Source organism: Stegodyphus dumicola, chromosome 8 (assembly GCF_044657685.1).
Source record: "Stegodyphus dumicola isolate Sdum_Otavi_A_Nest chromosome 8, ASM4465768v1".
Lineage (NCBI taxonomy): Eukaryota > Metazoa > Arthropoda > Arachnida > Araneae > Eresidae > Stegodyphus > Stegodyphus dumicola.
The window spans coordinates 98,426,658-98,445,695 of NC_140775.1; the positions used below are offsets into that span (position 1 = coordinate 98,426,658).

Below are 19,038 nucleotides of genomic sequence, written 5' to 3' on the forward strand. Positions count from 1 at the left end.
TCTTCCCCATTCTCCCCTAGCTACCCACACATGCAAATGACCAATACTTATTTATAAATAACTATACATGATGTTTCGATAAAGATCAAAATATGTTCCTCAGTTATAATCTTGAATCCAGGAAAATTTCTTGGGTAATAGTTATTCTTCAAAGTTAAAGAAGAAATAAAGAATAGAGCCTTGATGGCTGAGATACACTTGGATGGCTACTTACTAAGTAGTAAGCGAGAATTATCTTTTGAATTTTTGCTGTTCTAAAGACAAACAACAAAGCTAACATGGTGAACAAAGCGCATTGTTTTCAGGTTTATTGTTGCCATTTTACTTGGAACAAATAAGATTCGAAGAATCCAACAACATGCAGAAGAAAATTCAGTGTATTGTTCATGCCTGCAGTGCATACAGATATAATCAGTGCTAGCGAAATTCAAGAATTATTATTCTATCGAAGAATTTTCAGTGAAAACTAAATTGATTTTACTTATTTCATTAAAACATTTATTTATCACATCGTTGAAGAAAAAACAGACTCCATAATTTTCAAATAATTACGGATGGTATTTATTATATAATACAACGAGCTCACGAAAATTAATTTTTAAAGCAATATCAAGCATTACTGAAGGAAAGGACTAATGACAATGAAATCTTTTTAAAATGCTTTGAAGAAGTTTTCAGAAAGGGGATTTCGTGTCCTGGCAAAATAAGAAATACTGTCAGCTGAAGAAATTTTGTTGCAGGCCTAAAGTGTAAGTTTTCTAGCGAAAAAAATGCACAGTTAGGTCTTGAATAATTCTTTTCATTATTGAGTAAGTGCCCAATTCTCCACATAACGTTGATTTACGATGACGTATTAATATAGTAATTTTTTTCTACAGTATAAACCCTATTGAGCAGTTCATTTGAAATACAATATTTTGTGTTCTATATTCTTAATTTCCTGGAGACTAGTTCTTCAGTTAATAGACTTAATATAACTACTTAGTTTAAATTTGTTTCAGGTGTTAAACTAACATTTGCATGGAAAAATTAGATTGGAATTGTTTATGCATTAAAAATTTTCTGATTTAAAATTTTTTAAATATTTTTTCAACTTTTAAAAAACTGATGATAAATTCTTACAGGTGGCAGACAATAATCCGAAGTTTTCTAAGATTACAATTCCTTTTTTCTCTTTTTGTCATATCTTTTTTAATTCTTGCATAAATTTCAGTTATCCATTCACAAAAATTTGAAGAAAGCAAATCGCATAGCCTTAAATACATATGCATAAAACTTTAAACTAAACAGCCTCAACAGGATTCAAACACCATTATTTTTTTTTCTGTTTCGTCAAAAATATTTAAACAAAAACCGATTTTCGAAGAACATGAAATCCATCTCAGATAAGTTTGGAATATATGCGAGTCATTAACAAAAATCAAACTTTGAAATTTTTATTTCAAATACACATCAATATTTGTAAATATTATTAAATATTATAAATCATATCATCAGTATTGTAAATAAATCAATATATTTCAATACATCTATAACTCTGAGTATCCTTACAGAAAAAATAAAACTTTTGATCACCTATGCATATTATTTTGCTTAATCTCCAAACGTCAAATGAAATTCTTTTTTCATTGCTTTTTTGTTCACTTGATATGAATATGCAGCCAGATAAAGTCCATAAATTTATTATTGTCAAGGCTCTTGACCATGACCTAACTCTTGACTCTCGAAAAGAGTTAAGAAGCAAGTCAAGAGGAAAGGGGTTGCATCTCTCTTATTGGCTTAGGCACCTGCAGGTGATTTCTACCCTTCTTCCATACCACCAATCTATAAAAAGAACTTCCCGATCAGCTATACTTTAAGTACTCCCATGCCACAAAAACACCATGCACTTAGTATTATGCCTTTTCGGGGAACCCGTACCCAAGATTATGGCAGTTGACTCCTTTATGACTGTATCGTAAGGGCTGCGGGATAAAAGTTTTGATAATATAAGAGAAACAAATTCGTTTTGTTAATAAATCATTTGATCATTTATGTATCTCTAAGTCTGTTATTAATCATTACAAATTTAATGCAAACAGGCAATTCCTTTTAACAACAAAAAAATATGCGTAAAGAAGGAGAGTTTTGAAAAAGAGCTCTAAAGTTTATTTATTCCGTTTACATGAATGTATCTGAAATAAATGTGAAGCTGATGTCAATTGATGTTAAAATTGTGAGCTTAAATGAAAATTCTGAAGATGATTTGGTCACCGATGATCACTCTGGTGCAACATCCAGTGGTAACTTTATCATTTGGATTGGTGGTATCTCTGGCCAATCCAAATCAGGTCCACGGTATGCTCGAGTTCTGTTTCGGACTCGTTTCTTCATTTTTCGTTTTGGATAATATCTTCTTTTGTAATACAGGCGGCGGCTCCATCCTTGGTTTCGCACAGGCTCATAAGGAGCCATATGGTTATTGACCACACCATGCGCTAAATCATTTGATATGAGAAAAAAGGCAAATAAGAGGGTAATTACAGTCCCCTAAAAATGAAAAAAAGTTTTGTGAGTAAATTGCATACCATTAAAAATAATTTTTTCACTCGAGAAATTCATATTTCTTTACACATTAGAGTGCTTAAGTGTAAAATAATAAATATTAAAGTTAAGTCAAATCTTAAATTTTCTCGAATTGGAATCTTAAAAAAATTTTGAAACTTTCAAATCTTTCAAGAATAATAACAGGAAAAGAAAACAAACCAAAAGTATGAAACATTAATTAAAGCAAAACTTGAAATCTGCATTTAATGACAAATAAACTTACGAATACAATTTCTAAAAACACCCATATGTATAAAGAAGGTGCAAATGAATCTTGTAAAAGCTCGATACCTTTACAGATTTCCAGGAACTTCTTAAATCACAGAAAATGAAGAATTATTATTTCGGGATTTAACATAGGAAACGGAATTACCTCTAAATTTGTAAGAAAAATTAACAATTTACTTATGTTACGAGTTCATAAAATTGTACTTGCAAAATGACACTCAAGGCCGCCATGAGTGAAGCAAGTGATCCAAGTACCACTGAAACTTACATAATCGCGTTCTTTTTTAAATTAATGCTTCCGCTGGACGTAAAAAAAAATTATTTTTTTATAAATGGATAAATTAAAAATTAAAAAGTTTTGAGTTAAAATGTTTATTGTTTTCTAGGCTGGGATGCGAAAGATTCGAATGATGAAAAATGCGCCAAGATCTGAGATTCCACAAGAATAGACCGAAATATTCTTAAATATTTTCACAGGAAAAAGAATATTACTAATATTTATAAAACAATGCAGGTACAAGTAACCACCATACTCGAAGGTTTTTGTAGACGTAGATAAATCAAAGACACTGTATTTTGTTTAGTATCCCACTGTAGTCAACTGGTTATGCTGTGAACTCGAATGGCTGATTACAAGCTTTTCTTGAATTAAAGAAATCTTTCACTGACTTTCTCGAAGAAGAAGAATTAAAATTATTTCAGTCGTTAATAGTTATTTCAGTTATTTTCCGTTATAGTATTTTAAATCGTTCAACCAGATAATTATACTAAGCAAAGACATACACAAAATCAAAGAGCAATTCCTTAAATAAAACTGTTTGAGTTTTTATTTTTAGATGAAGATGATCACTATGCATTTATTATAACTCCAAAAGATATTAAAGGCAGGAAAGAATTACGCTATTACTAAATTGTCTTAAATCTTGCAATGCAGCTTGTTTATTCATATAAATTAAGCTTTGAAAACTTAATGATTGAAATGAATTTATTTCTAAGAAACGAAATGGTTCGTTATTATACAATGCTATCTGGACTAGCTAGTAACAAACTGATTTTTTAAAACACCTGAGCCGAGTAGATACAAGGAGAAATATAAAATCAGATAGAACAATACATATGCGTAGATTAGTAATCTATAGTTAAAATCCAATAATAAGAAAAACGTAATTTGCAAAGTCCCTACCTCCAGTTGCCAAAACAAACTCAGTGTAATGACTTAATTTTTTCTGATATCTTTTAGAGTAAATTTCATTGACTATACTAGATGCTATCCATTTTTCTAAATGATGTTCTGAAACCTAAATGACTAATAGTATATTTATATGACACTGCCATCATTTTCTAAACAATCTCTGTCTACACACTTGCATCCGTCTTAAACGGCTCCTCAGCTGTTGTTACAGTGGTGTTTTTTTTTAATTCCTTTTCAAAACAAAAAAGAAAACAAAATCGACCGATACTCGTGGTACTTGCTGGATCTCTATTCAGCCAGCTGCGGATAAAATTGTTGGGACCAAATGCATATAGGTGGAGGGCGGAAGACGTGAAACCTGTTAATGAATGTAATCCGATGGAAATCGACTTATAAATTGCTTTTTGCCATATTTGCTTAATGTTCTTTGCCTTGTGCGTTGAAACATTATCCAAGAAAGGAAGTCAAATTTTAGAACTGAATTGCTTTTCTTTCTTTGTAATACAGTCACGATGCAAATGATGCCAGAAAGATAGAAGTAACAATGTTGCCACGGTGACCAAAGACTTTTCGCACCGTTGCTGTCACTGTGTCACGTTTATGAAATTTTGAGTAACATTAATTTCACGTAGTACGCCGATCAATTCTGATACAGTTTATATTTTGCTTTAAAAAGAAAAGAAGAGGCACGTGGAACAGAATGTAATAAATCACAATAACTTAGGAGGGATCATATTAACCAACCAACCAATATATGCACCCACCTCTACAACTGATTGCAATTATGGGGACTAATTCTTGACATTCATTCTCTTTATTTGGTGGATGATAGACCGAGTGCGTGGAAGTGCCGCTAGAGGGCGATAGAACATTTACCATCTTCAACGCGAAATCTAGAACGCGGATTGAACAAATCTCATAAGATTTAGAGAATTCGAAGTCGGAATGATTTGACTGCCACGCTACCTGCTCGGATAAGTAATAATTAGAACCGGTTCGTGTATATTATACATCCAGAATCGAGACCGATAGATTGCAGATCTCAACTACTACAATAAATCACCATAGGGAGGAGGAAGGATATCAGACTTCCCGATGATATTTGTCTCCGAATATTTTGAGAGTTTAAAGATATGAGCAAAACAAAAAGGGATGGGGGGGGGCAAAAATGGGGCATTTGCAATTAATCGTAACTTCTAGAATATGGCGTACCAAATGGCGTTCGTCCTCAATGCTTGCAATCATACTAGATTGAACATATAGTATGGCCAATGTTTAAGAGATTAAGATACTCTATCGTAAACGCGCCTCGTGTTATCCACTTTCTCGAATTTGATGTACATATGCTGGCGAATTCGTGCCATTCTATGACAGCAATCCCATGTACAAAATGTTATAGTAATCCCATATAAAAAATTTCAACGTTCTACTACTAACAAATACCAGACTCATACTGAGAGATACATATGTACGTACAGATGTCATGATCTAAATGGGTTCGGAAACGGTCAAAATGGATATTTACTTTGAAATATGATACCCGAAAATTTTCGCGATTACATTCCTTTACTTCGTACAGCTAAGTCAAAAGGACATTAGTAGCTTCCCCCTTTTGTTATTATTATGATTCTCGTAGCACAAGTTTTCACAATTTTCATATAATAGTTGCAACCCTTTCAAAGCATAAAAAAAAATTATTAATACATACTAACCGGAGTTAAGATCATTTCTTTGCAGTTTATATTTTTTATTGAAGCTCTCTGAGTAAAGCTCTTCGAGTTCCTTGAATAATCATCTGTAATAAAAATTCTGAACATTAGACACTTTTTATTACAATCAAAGATTTGTTAGAAATTCCAATAACTTATCCAGTTCGATATGACAACGAAGAAATTTCTACCATTTAGTAAAGCAACAACCTTGTGCTTGGCGTAGATTTTAGATAAGACTCTATCGATTTCGAGAGCAAGCAGGTACAGGCCCCTCTCCATTAGAAGAGTCTTGACTAAAATCTATGCCACACATTATTGTTGCTGTGCTAATTTTATCTTTTATTCTTGCGAGTTGGTCTTCTATCTTGTTTCTATCGTTTATTAAATTGCAAGCTTATCAAACAGTTTCGATGTTTACGGTTCGTTGAATTAAGAGGAACACAACCGAAATTGAGATACTTAAGATTTTTACGAAAGCATTTTAAACTGTGTTTTGTGACGTTAATTTTAAATATCACATATGGAAGTATAAATCGTACTAGGCAAACAGATTCGGCGCTAATGATTATTCTAACAACATTTGTTGACCAGGCTAAATCAATAGCTACATGTTTTTATTTTAATATTTTGTTAAATAGTAACAATATTTTTAAAAAGCTTGTCTGCATTATTCAAACTTCAAACAAAATCTGAAAAGGAAGAATTTTTCAGTTACATCAGTTTTGTTTTTAGCCATATGCACTAATATGAAAAACCGAAAGAAAGCTATTTCTAAAAGTTGCACCTACAAGATCAGATACAACTTCGCGTAAATTTAACAGTTATGAGCATGCTTCAGAAAGCTGGTGCACGTATAAAAAATGTAGCTATGAACATAGTGATAACATAGTAAACAAAGAGATAAAAGCGAATAAAAATCAAAGAAGATATGGGCGAACTGTGTTTGAAGAAAAATTTTGGCATGAATTTATATAAAGTGGCATCCGAACTCTTAATAACATTTTAAGCTTACGGAATGTGTTCAGACGCATATGTGAAAATCGCCGTCACTCTCCTACAGAGTACTAGGATAGCTTTTCACTTGTAAGAAGCATACTGACGTATTATGGCTATTCAGAGTGCAAGTCGGTTTCATATCTAATAGGACTGTAGATATCTCGAGAAATACAGCCAAGACATCTGCGGTATGTCCGCCTGTATTCCAGATCTTCACTGCTCAACGTTACGCGCATTTGCACAGAAATTGGACATTTAGCAATAGCCAGCTGTACTCTTTAGATATGACAATCGATTCAATCTGTTTAGATCAGGATTTCTTAAATGAGGGTCGCGGGACCTGCAGGAGGGGGTAGCCAAAAATTTTAGCAGTTTTGATATTTCTTTAACTTAGTATAATAATTTTACAATTACCAAATATTTTTACACAATGTTTCTGAAAATAGATAAAGATAAGACAACATAGACAAAGGTAGAAAACGAAAACGTTTCGACGCATTCGTTTTAGAATATAAACTTTGGAAGGAAAAAGGGAGAAATTAACTGTGCCGTCCCGGAATTCGAGCTTAGATCTTCCATGTGCTACCCGGATGTGCTACCGGTTGCACAATAACAGCATGCACGAGACAAAGAAAAAAAATTTTATTTTAAAACTAATATATTCAAAAAATGTAGTAATAAAATGTAGTTTTATCATTTGGTGTTTGCAAATGAAAATAAAAGAACCATCTATCGAAATAATTTATAAAACAGCCATTAAACTTCTAGAGGAAACTATTTACTGAAATCATTTGTCAAACTTCCTGAAAGGAAAACTTTACACATATGTTTCGGAGCATTATTACTTTGTAATACAGGAACGGGAAAAATGTGCAGCGCCTCAGCCGGTATTCGAACGCTGGATCTCCCGAATGCGCGTTGAGTGTGCTTCCAGCTACACCATGAAGGTATACGGAAAACAGGAAGAAATTACCTTATAACTTCATTATCGCCAATTCTAGGATTCAGTGTTAAAATCAAGAGTCTAAGAGTTTTCAGACCTTTTTATTCTTACACTCTTCTTTTAAATCTAAAATACTGATGATTAATTATTTGAGCAAGGTATTTCTACATCTTCCAATTTCGCTGGCCGAACATCAAAACAGTCTAATGAAGCGGAATGATGAAATTGCAAACCTGATATGCCATGAAAGGAAAATAACATTAAATGAGGAAAATATTTCCAAATGCGAGTTATTGCAATGAGCCTGAACCCTGTTTACGACAAATTTAATTCGAAGCAAAAAGCAATTAAATACACTTACTGGACTCAAGTGAAATACAACAAATCTTACTATACGTACAAAATGAAGCTATCTGCCTAATGTTACACGAAAATATTTCCCAAGTTATGTTATTAATTTTGCAAAAACACTATAATAAATGCTAGTAATAATTGCTGCTAGAAAATTGATTTTTAATAATGCGTAACTATTTAGTTAGCAGTCAATAATGCGTTAACATTCACACTGTAATACTTCGAAATTCGTATTGTTTATATAAAAGATTATAAATGTTTAAGTGAAAATTAAACCTGAAATACAACTTCTGCGATATAGCTGATAGGCGTTTTTATCAAAATGAGGATAATTCAGGTAAGATAGACTCAGATACTTTTTAACACGCTTCTTCATAACTGTACTTTCTTAGAGGTGTAGTTGTTAAAATGTGATAGTGTTTCGATCTAATTCATTCCAGTCTATAGTAGGCATAATTTGCACATCAATTACTGATTAGAAGTGAAATATATTTAATTTTAAATAATCGATAAGTACAAGCGATAAAATTATTTATGGCGATGAATCCTTACTAGACCAAATTAATTATTTCATACATAATTATTTTACACGTAAACCGTAGTGCTAAATTAAAAATTTTATATATGGTATAAATTGCTATTGATAAAAGAAACCTGAGGGGAAAAACTCTATGTTTGTCTTAAAACTTTAATTATACCCACTCTCTCTTAGCCCAGAAAAGGCTCGAAAGGGTATTTTATGGTGGTTCACTATAAACTGCGTAACACATTTCAAATATTTGTCACCAAATATTATCGCCTGTGTTATTTTTAAAGAAATTAAATAATGAAGAATCTGCATGTATGTACTCGCATGTATGTTCCTCACACTGTGAAAGAACAACGGTGCCTGCAGCCATCCAATTTTGAATAGCCTAGTTCTCTTCCCGAACAAGTGCACCTGGAAGCCGGAATTTTGAATTTGATTTGTGAATTTTTATTTCCTATTTTGTAAAACCTTAATGAATTTTTGATTAACAAACTCAACGAAAGCAAACTGTGGCAACACTGTTCTAAATAAAACATTTTTATCTCTAGCGCGCGAGACTGTCACCATTCGCAAAAAAAATGTAAGATATTTATCTTTCAGAACTAACAAATTCGGCTCTGTGAAAGCAATATGTTGCCGGGGGCCAGATATAAAATACTTTTATCCTCCACGGGTCTGACTGTTGCCATTCCGTAAAGCCTAAGATACTTTCAGATTTCATCTGGAAGATTTTTGAGTAGTACAGTAAGCTATTTAAAAGTAATGATCAGAGTTCTTCAGAATATTTATTAATGTGATTGATTTAAATGCACATGAACGGAAATCATCAGACGTCTAATTAGAAATTTTCAATATTTTTACGAAATGACACTAACTGGTTTCATTAAAATTATTATATACTTTTACTTTTTATGATAACTATTTTAGGCAACTGGCCGCACAAGTGGCTACTTTTTAAGGAACATACAGAGAATATGAAAATATGTGTGCGCCAATCCTCGTACACAGTATTCGGAATTCTAAGTATATACCGTTTTTAAATATTTTGAGATTTTGCTGCTGAACTGAATTTTATGTGGCGTGACTGCGAAGACAGTGATATTAATTAAATAAAAGCATAAAAAGTTTAAAATAAAAAGACAAAAAACATTTTTTTGTTAACCACGTTGCTAAGAAAACTGCACACTCATATAATAAACTGAGAGAAGACTGAAAAAAATATAAAAATATATGCCAGCACTCAACATTGCATCGGGAATTTTAAACATATGTTGCTATGCCACTTTTAAAATTTTTGTGATTTTTCTGTTGAATGACCTACGTGCGAAGAAAACGAAGCTTAATAATAAAGCTAAAAAGACAAAAAGGAATGGGTTAGCAGGAGTCAGTGCAAGAAAAGACTAGTAGACTGCGAGCTCAGCGAGAGCATAAAAAACTCTAACAAATCATTTTGGGTGGCCGTTAAAATTTGAAATATTTCAGATACCCAATTTTTTTAAATGCGTTAAATACTTTATCTTTTATTTCGTACTTCATTAACGAAATTCATACAGCTTTCAGAGAAGGCCGAAACATCTGAAACCATGAGGTCGGTTTAGATAGGTTTACTGCAGCATGTGAGAAACTGAAAAAAATTCAAGTATCGGGTGGCCATAATTAAACTGACAGTGCTCACGGTGTTCTGTAGCGTGATCTATTTGCGAGAAAGACGCCACATTTTAAAGGAAGATTAAACAAGACGGGGGACGAAGGATTCCGCGAAAAAACAAATTAGTTCCAAAAGTCACTGCTAGAGAAATATTTGGCGCTGTGTAATAGAAAATAGAGTGTTAACAAATGCAAATCAATACGGAATAAAATTACCTTTTATTATGCACATTTTCTGATTTAGCTCACGTGCAATATCGCAACACTTTTAAAAAAGCGATAAAAGACAATGCCTGGGGGGAATCATTTTCATTCAAGATGGAGCCCCTCTGCATGGCCACCTCGTCGCCTGATCTTACCCCATGCGACTTCTGGCTATGGTGTTACCTTAAGTCCAAGGTCTATCAAGAAGTGGTCCAGGACCTGGCTACGTTGAAGTATAACATATCACGGACTGTACGGGAGATTCCTGCAGACATGTTACTTTCTGCTGTTGTGCATACTGTGCACAGAATGCAATATGTGGTCCACAACCACGGCACCTACATTGAGTCTCATTTGAATTCAAATAAAAAGTAATTTCCGTATTGATTTGCATTTGTTAACACTCTATTTTTTATTACATCGCGACAAATATTCCCCTAGCGGTGACTTTTGGAACTAATTTGTTTTTTCGCGGAATCCTTCGTCCCCCGTCTTGTTTAATCTTTCTACAAAATGTGGCATCATTCTCGTAAATAGATCGCGCTACAGAACATTGTGAGCACCGTCAGTTTAATTATGGCCACCCGTTATTTTAATTACTTGAAATAATAAGATTTTGCTTAAAACAAAATGGTGCGAGTTTCTTATTTTTTATTTATTATTCTCTTCCTTCTTAGTCGCTGCTGTTCTTTTGTTCCAAACCATCTTCGGAAAATTCTGATCACGGTAATTTACACCTATCAAGATAGGAAGAGCTCTATGCCTGAGGTCCCAGTCTAAGATTGAGATTTTCGATTCCAATGTTTGATGCAGATTGCTTAAAATATGATAATATGCTTGACAGCTTAGTTTACGCAATTTTCTGCCATTTTTTAATTTTCAAAAAATTGTCAAAATCTCAGCTAACCGTGACTTTTCAAAATTGCATTTTTAATCGAGCCTTGTACGTTGCAGTCGCTGACTGCTATACTTTTATAACAAAAGTCTTTTTCGGATTTCTATTGATTACTGAAAAATAATTGCTAAATATTATTTTCGTTTTTTCTCCTTGTGTCGAAATTCCAGTTTCAGTTTTTGTTATTATTATTTTTTTTAAGCACATAAGGGTGTTAGCCCAGAAGGGCTATTAGTCTCGAAACGGCATTTTGCGTCGAATCGTTATAAACGGCTGTATCACCTTATAAATTGTTGCCACCAGATATTATCGTCCGATATTATATTTAAATAAAATTAAATAATGAAGTATATGCATGCATGTATGTTTCTCGCAATGTGAAATAACAACGATACCTACAACTATCAAGTTCTGACTAACGTAGTCCTCAACCCGAAGATGAGCACCTGGAAGCCCGAATCTTGAATTACGAAATTGTTTTATTATTTATTTCATATTTTTAACGAATTTTTGATTAAGAAACTCGACGATTTCAAAGTGAGCAGTAGCAACACATTGTTCGGAATAAATAATTTTATCTCCAGCGCGCGAGACTGTCTGTCGGATATTCCAAACATATGCTGCTTTAAAATATTTTTAGCCCAAATGCTCTCGAAACGTGTATGTTTGCGTAAATGAAGAAAAAAAAAAACCCCTTTGGGCATAATATAAAATCCGAAAGCTTTCAGACTTTTTAAAAAACGTTTTTAATAATAATCATGCCGACGCAGTTAATGTAGTAATCAATAAAGGCAGTAAAGCTCCTCTCTACTCAGCGTTTGTACGGAGACTAATCCCTCCCGATCCTGGTTTTTCTTTAGTGTTTGTTATCGTGGGATAAAAACAGGTTCATGAGAAACTATAGGGCTATTTGCGTCCTTAAAATGTGGGTTCCTAGGCTGGACCCTGTAAGCCTAGTTAATAATGAGGTTCTCCAATTATATCAGATTTTGCGTAAAAGAGAAACGGCGTTAAGCAAACATCTGAAACAGAATATAAGAGCTCATGAATCATTGTGATGCACAAGCATTTAGGCGCTGGCGGACATTAACAAGTCTTTGGATTTGCTCCTAGGCAAGTGGCGGTGTATAGAGAATGAGCGTGAAGATGCCCTGCCGATAAAAGGCAATGGAATGGGGCTTTTGCGAACTAGAAGGTGCAGGAAGAAAATGGGATAAGTTAAATTTCTGCGAAGCCAACTACAGCGATTCAGAGAAGATGGACTATTGATGTGGAAGTTACAATATAAAGGCGGTGAAGGATACGTGCTATGCAAATGCAAATTGAATGATAAAATTTACAAATGAAAGATACAAACAATATAAAATTAATAAAAATAAACATATTTACAGAATGTATACAAAATGGTAGTATATTTAAAGTCCTTTTCCTTCACTGCTAGGATTCAAAAAGTCTTTAACTTCATCTCTGAAAAACAGTCAACCTGAAAAAATCTGAAAAAAAAAAAAAAAAAAAAAAAATTAGCCGAAATAGTGAAAACCTGTATATTTCTAATTCATCTACATGTATGAAAAAAAAAAGTATTCAGTAAAAATTTTTTTCAAGAAGTTAAAGCTCTGAAATGCTGAGTGAGAGAACGGTGCACTGTAATCTCATTTCTTAAGAGACCTTTAAAAGTGGGGGGGGAGAAAAACTGAAGCAAAGCAGTTCGTTTGAAACCAGTCTATTCAGGGCATCAGAAGATATAAATATGTATAAGATATCCAAAGTTGTAGTTCTGTGCACGTGGATCTCCGTCTGTCTCTCTCCTCCCTCCCCATCATTGCTCTAAAATGGAAAGTGAGAATGCTTCTTCTACCGAAGATTGAGAAGATTGATTATTTCCCCATTTGAATAACAAATCGTCAGCGCTAACTTCTAAAACTTGTTTCAAATGCTACGGTGTCAAGGATAAATCGCTGTTTTAATTTTTGATGTATGCAGTTTTCACAGACACGTGTAGATATTTGTTTTAAAATTTCTGACTTTCATTAAAATAATTGAGAAGCATTTAGTAATAGCATCACAAATTAAATTTTAGAAAATGAGTTTATGATGGTTTGATCCTCGATATCCATTAAATGCATTGTCAATATAAATTAAAATCTCCAAAAGAATTTTAAACTATCCCTTTTACTATCCTTAAGAAGTAAAGGAAGCATCGTAATTGCGAAAAAAAGTCCATTTTGACCGTTCTCGAATCCATTTTGACTACTTTCTTGTGTGACATCTGCCCGTACGGACAGCTTAAAGGATTCTTTTCTCTAAAACGGATTATAAAATGGGATCAGAATGGATTATTTCGTGACGCCTGTGATCATTATTCCTCAGCAAACCGTCTCATCTTCGCTGATGTTATAACTAAATTCCTTAAAACTATTGAGAACATCTCATGTTCTTAGTACCCTTTAGCAGTTAATGCCCTCAGATTCAGATTTTAATTTACTTTCATTATTGAAAGGAACACAGCAAATTGTTGTGGACTCCAGCTCCTGCTTCTGAAGCATTTGAGAAGTGTCCTTTCTGCTATAAGATCAGATTAAAAGTTTCAAGTGTTACAATTGCTACTCTTTCCTATTCAATCCTCTGCATATAGTTTGCCATGATGCAAAAATCCAGCGGTGGCAGGGTTTCATGAAAAGAATGAATCAGACTGATTGGTTATTTCATCAAATATCGTTGTAAAAGTGGACATAATATTGACACTAGAGCATATATATTGGAGAAAACCAAGAAAATTAAGGGAGAATAGAAATACTCCTTTGTTAACACAGGTAAGATAATGAAAAGCTTATTCAGCCGAAAAAAGTAAAGTGATGTTAAAAATTTAAAAAAAAAAATTTAAATACACAAAACACTTTTTAAATTGAACGTTTTAGTTAAATATACTGAAAGCATAAATTATTTTAGGACAAAATATTTATGGTTATTTATGGTTATTTATGATTAAAAATATAATCGTGGGGCTGAAAATATGTCTGATTTTAAATCAAAATTATCAATAAGGAGTTAAAACGAACTGAGTGTAAACAGTCTTGTATATATCATATCCATACTAATGCTTTTATTCTTCCTGGAAATTATTTTAATATCGTAATACACTTTTATATGGAAACACTGCAGTTTATTAGTCACATACGATAGCTAAAATATCCTTAGTAAATACAGAAAAATCACTACCTCTCAACCTAGTATATTATTCCTACTAATCTGGAAAAAGATAACATTTAATTTATTTTAATTTCTTTTTAATTTGGAAATCTTATCTCACCATCTCTTAAAATCATGAGGTTACTAACAATGAAGATTAAATACTCTGTTATAAAAATCCGTCATTACTAACAACAAGCTAAAAATATCAGATTCGACAAATTACACTAGGAATTCGAAGAAACATTAATTTGGACTGTTATTTCGAGCTCTGTCCGATGGTGTAAAGATCAAAATTCTGGGCTTTTCAGTTAAATATCCAGTTCTAAATAGTATAAATGTATATATATATATATATATACATTCCTGGCCATCCAAAATGCAACACGAAGAAGAACAAGAGGTATTAAAGTCAAATTTATTTCAGGGATTACATATAATGGAAATTTTAAATTGATTTCATATACAGCCTTCTTTGAGGTGAGGAAGACGAGAAAATCAGAAATGAGTGTTGCCTCTATATTTGTCAATAACCGATGCTAAACACCGCGGTATTGAACGAAAGAGGTTGGCGAATGGCAGCTCATGTTACCTCCACACATAGCATAACACAACAGTCGAGCAGCCTTTCTCCACGATGTCTCCAAGCTCTGATCCGACCATCGTGGTTCTGCAGGCAGAAACGTGATTTGTCGGAAAATACAATGTTAGGCCATTTGGATAGTCATCAACGCCGTTAGTGCATCATTGCAAACGCAAAATGCCTGTGGTACAAGGCAATGAATGTCTAGCGGACAGTCCATTGCACTGTAAACGTCGTCGCGTTGTTCGTGCAGAAGCCGATTGCTATATTACAGATTACGCTTTTTGTGATATTGTTGTAGATGTTTCAGTGTGTCTGCAACAGTGCCATGCGCACAATATGCCTGTCTTTCCGTGGAGTGGTGCGACGAGGCAGTTGCAGTTGTTTCAGTTAATTAGTGGTTCCCTCCAGCGTCCTCCTATTCCATATTCGCATGACTATTGCTTGGCTATCTTCGACACGATGGCCGATTTCCCAGAAGGATAATCAGCAATCTCTGTACGCAACGATTCTACCTCGGTCGAACTAAAAAACGCGCTCGAATGATGCTCATGTTTTTCTAGCATACTGAAGCCGCATACACAGAAAATCTCACGAAAGAACAACTGGTGTTACTAAAAACATTGATCTTTCCCCGCTTTATATACGGATTGTAAGGGAGCGTTGCAGTCGCCTATGATGCTCTCATGCGCTGAAATCGTAATCATTTGCATATTCCATCGCCGTGTACAAATGATGCAAGTTTCATGTTGTTTGGATGCTTACGTCATATGAAGTTGCATTTTGATGGCCAGCAGACTATATGTATCCCAGATATATCATATATCTATATGTATATATATATATAAGACGTAAAGTATGCAGTTCAAAATTACCAACTTTATTTTAGCAATAGTGCTTTTTAATTCCTCATTGTAATTTGGCTACATCCTCTTCCTGGAATCTAAACTACGTCACTTAAAAATTAATCTGCATAATGTCATCTACACTAAGGTTAGCTCTTGTTCACTCACCGTTCAAAATTTAGACAAATGATTTCAACTCTCATATATACGCTTTAAAGTGGGCAGGTTCTTCTCTTGTCTTCCTCTCGCTGTGCAAGCGTGTAAATTGCTATATTTCCTCCACTCTCTCGAAATGTGATAAGATTTATATAGAACTATGGGGTGCTTGTTACACGCACAGTGACATGTAAATGAAAAAAATGTACCCTAAAAAATTATTCATGAATAAAATAAATTATGCTGTGAATCTACGACTGATTTTGGTCTTCCAATTCCATCCGTCTATTTCTCATTCCATTTGCATGCGAGCAATATCTATAACCATCTCGGCCATGACCAAAAGATATTGTTATCTCACTATCCTCGAGTCATCATCATCTACAAAATTATCCCATATACATATATATATATATATATATATAATTATAAAAACTCCGCTAAATTGTTATTTTAAGTACAGTATAATACAATCGATAAAAAGCGTTCAAAAATTAATTTCAAAATTTCACTCAAACAAACAGAGAAGTTAAGTTAAGCAACACCCTGTTAAATCTTCATAAAATGATAAAATTTTAGAAATTTTAATTAGAAAGTTGCAGCTGTATGGCTGTCTTTATAACAGTATTTCCATTCGTCTCTTGCTTTATAATTCCTCAAATTTTAATTAATGTTAACTTGGATAATTTTTACCAGATTATATTAGCACTATTTGTTCATTTAGTTACAATTTGTCTTAACCATGAGACCAATAAAAACTTTAAAGTTCCTATAGTTTTATTAAAAGATGACTAATAATGTGGGAGTCTGAAAGTCTAGTTTGTGAGTTTATTTCTTCATTCGCAATGATTGGTTTAGGATCAATCACTTAATAGTTATTTAGTAGTGCAGTCCTTTCTAAGTACCTTTGTATAATAGAATTTAAAGTTTCTTAGTTTTGTTTAATTGGTAGTTTTAAGCATTATTAAGCAACTTTCAGGCCTAAACATAAAAAATAGCAATAAACTAAATAGATCCAACATATGACACTGAGCAAACAAAAATGCAGTAATAGATTCCCCCCCCCCCAAAAAAAGGAAGAAAAAGCAAATATATCATCTGAAAGATCGGAAACTGAATTTTAAAGTAAAATTATTTTTCGCTTTAATTACAGAAGTTCTTAACAGTACACAGAGGAATTGTTCACCTTGGAATGTTTTCGATCGTTCAATTCCTTTAATGCACTTTTTTTATTTTGCAAATAAAAAAAAAAAAAAATAATAAACAAAATTTTTAGTCTCCGTCTAGGAAATTGAAAGTTTTATTTAGTTTCGTTATCTGTTCGTTCATATTACACATAAAAATTCGTTTATATTACGCATAACTCATTCATATGACCTGTAACAAATTATTGCATTCATATTTTTAGCAATTTTCCTTTTTCACATTTCTAAAAAAAATTTGAAAAGTTTCAGATTTTAAATTACGTCCGAAGGCGCGTTTTTTTAACTTTTTGTGTTGCCTTCATTTATTAAATATCATGTTCTTCGCATTTAAACCATAAAATTTAGTTCAATAGTAATATCGCAAAATAATTTTAAAATGAGCTTATCTTTAAAATTTCCGATACACAGTTCCGCGCGCTGGAGATAAAAAAGTTTTTTTTTCTTCCCTGTAGAGTGTTGCCATTGCTCGCTTTTAAATCGTTGAGTTCGTTAATCAAAAATTCGTTAAAGTTTTACAAAATATGAAATCGATAATAAATCAAATTCAAAATTTGGGCTTCCAGATGCCCATATTCGGGTGGAAATGTACCTTATTTAAAACTGACTGGCTCTAGGTACCGCTGTTTTATCAGAATGCGAGAAACATACATACATTTATGCAGATTCTTCATTATTTAATTTCTTTATAATACAGGGCGATAATATTTGGTGGCAACAATTTGAAAAGTGAATTGGACATTTATAGTGAACCAATTTAAAATGCCCAAACAAAAATAATAGTCTTTCAGGGCAAATTGTCCCTTTGGACTAATAATAATATTATTATGTTTGAGGATATTCATTTGTGTCTTTTTGCTTTTGCAGATGTTTATAGATATGAGCACATGAACTTGTTATTATGTAAAATAAACTGAGAAATATCATTGTTTTAGTTACGAACGATTCGAAATGTGTGAATGGCAACGTCATTCCTCCTTAGTGTAATATTACCTAAACTTTCGCTAAAAATAGTCTCGCAGTACGTATACCAGCATATAATCGAAAATTAATTGTTGCCATAAAATTATTTAAAAATATAAATTAAAAGAAAAGGGTGAACTTATTTTTAAATAAATTTTATTTGAAATAAAATGCAAAACTTACCGATGCTAGATTATTGCTGAAATATAACTTTCAAATAAACAGCGATAAATTTTACTACGCAACAATAATGCAAAATCTGAATAACTTACTCTTTCAAGAAAGCAGCTCTTCAACAGATTGCTAGCGCGGTGCTTTCACCATGTTGCTTCAGAACCACTGCGAAAAGAAAACAAGAGCAGATGTCTCGGAGCTCAGTTCCTCCTATCATCTCTCTGACCTTCAAAATTCTAGCTTCTTTCAACCTTGCTCATAAGGAAGGTAAATAAATAAATAAATAAATAGCGAAAACCAGCTTCATCTCTGGGTTTAATTTCCCGTTAGACAAGTGGAGTTCCCACGGAGGGAAAAAAAACCACAAGAATAGCACAGCGAATTTTACAATTAACATGAAAATAGGTGTCAAACTGTTATGAGTTTGCCTCAGAAAATATTGACGAGTGTATAAAACTCGTTTTTTTCCCCCGAGTCTAAATTATATCCTGAATTTTTAATTAAAATGAAGTGTTTTTTAAAGTACTCAGTTGCATGATAACAGTACTTCAGAACTCGAATAATCCAAATTCTAGTTGCATTTACTCCAATTAATTGGATAACTTGTTTTTCTTTCTAGATCAAATCAAGTGACGTTTGT

General features: G+C 32.9%; 1 long non-coding RNA gene across 3 annotated transcripts; it reads right to left on the reverse strand.

Annotated features, from left to right (window-relative positions):
- Nucleotides 1-2,125: 2,125 nt before the first annotated feature.
- LOC118193852 (uncharacterized) lies at nucleotides 2,126-18,652 on the reverse strand. 3 transcript variants are annotated; one of them, XR_004759004.2, is made up of 4 exons: nucleotides 18,497-18,652; nucleotides 12,676-12,779; nucleotides 5,719-5,801; nucleotides 2,126-2,529 (listed from the first exon to the last, which is right to left on the reverse strand). It is a non-coding gene; the product is annotated as an uncharacterized LOC118193852 (long non-coding RNA). The 3 variants fall into 3 exon arrangements; XR_015042685.1 differs by having other exon boundaries at nucleotides 18,408-18,523; XR_015042686.1 differs by lacking the exon at nucleotides 12,676-12,779 and having other exon boundaries at nucleotides 18,497-18,555.
- Nucleotides 18,653-19,038: the final 386 nt, after the last annotated feature.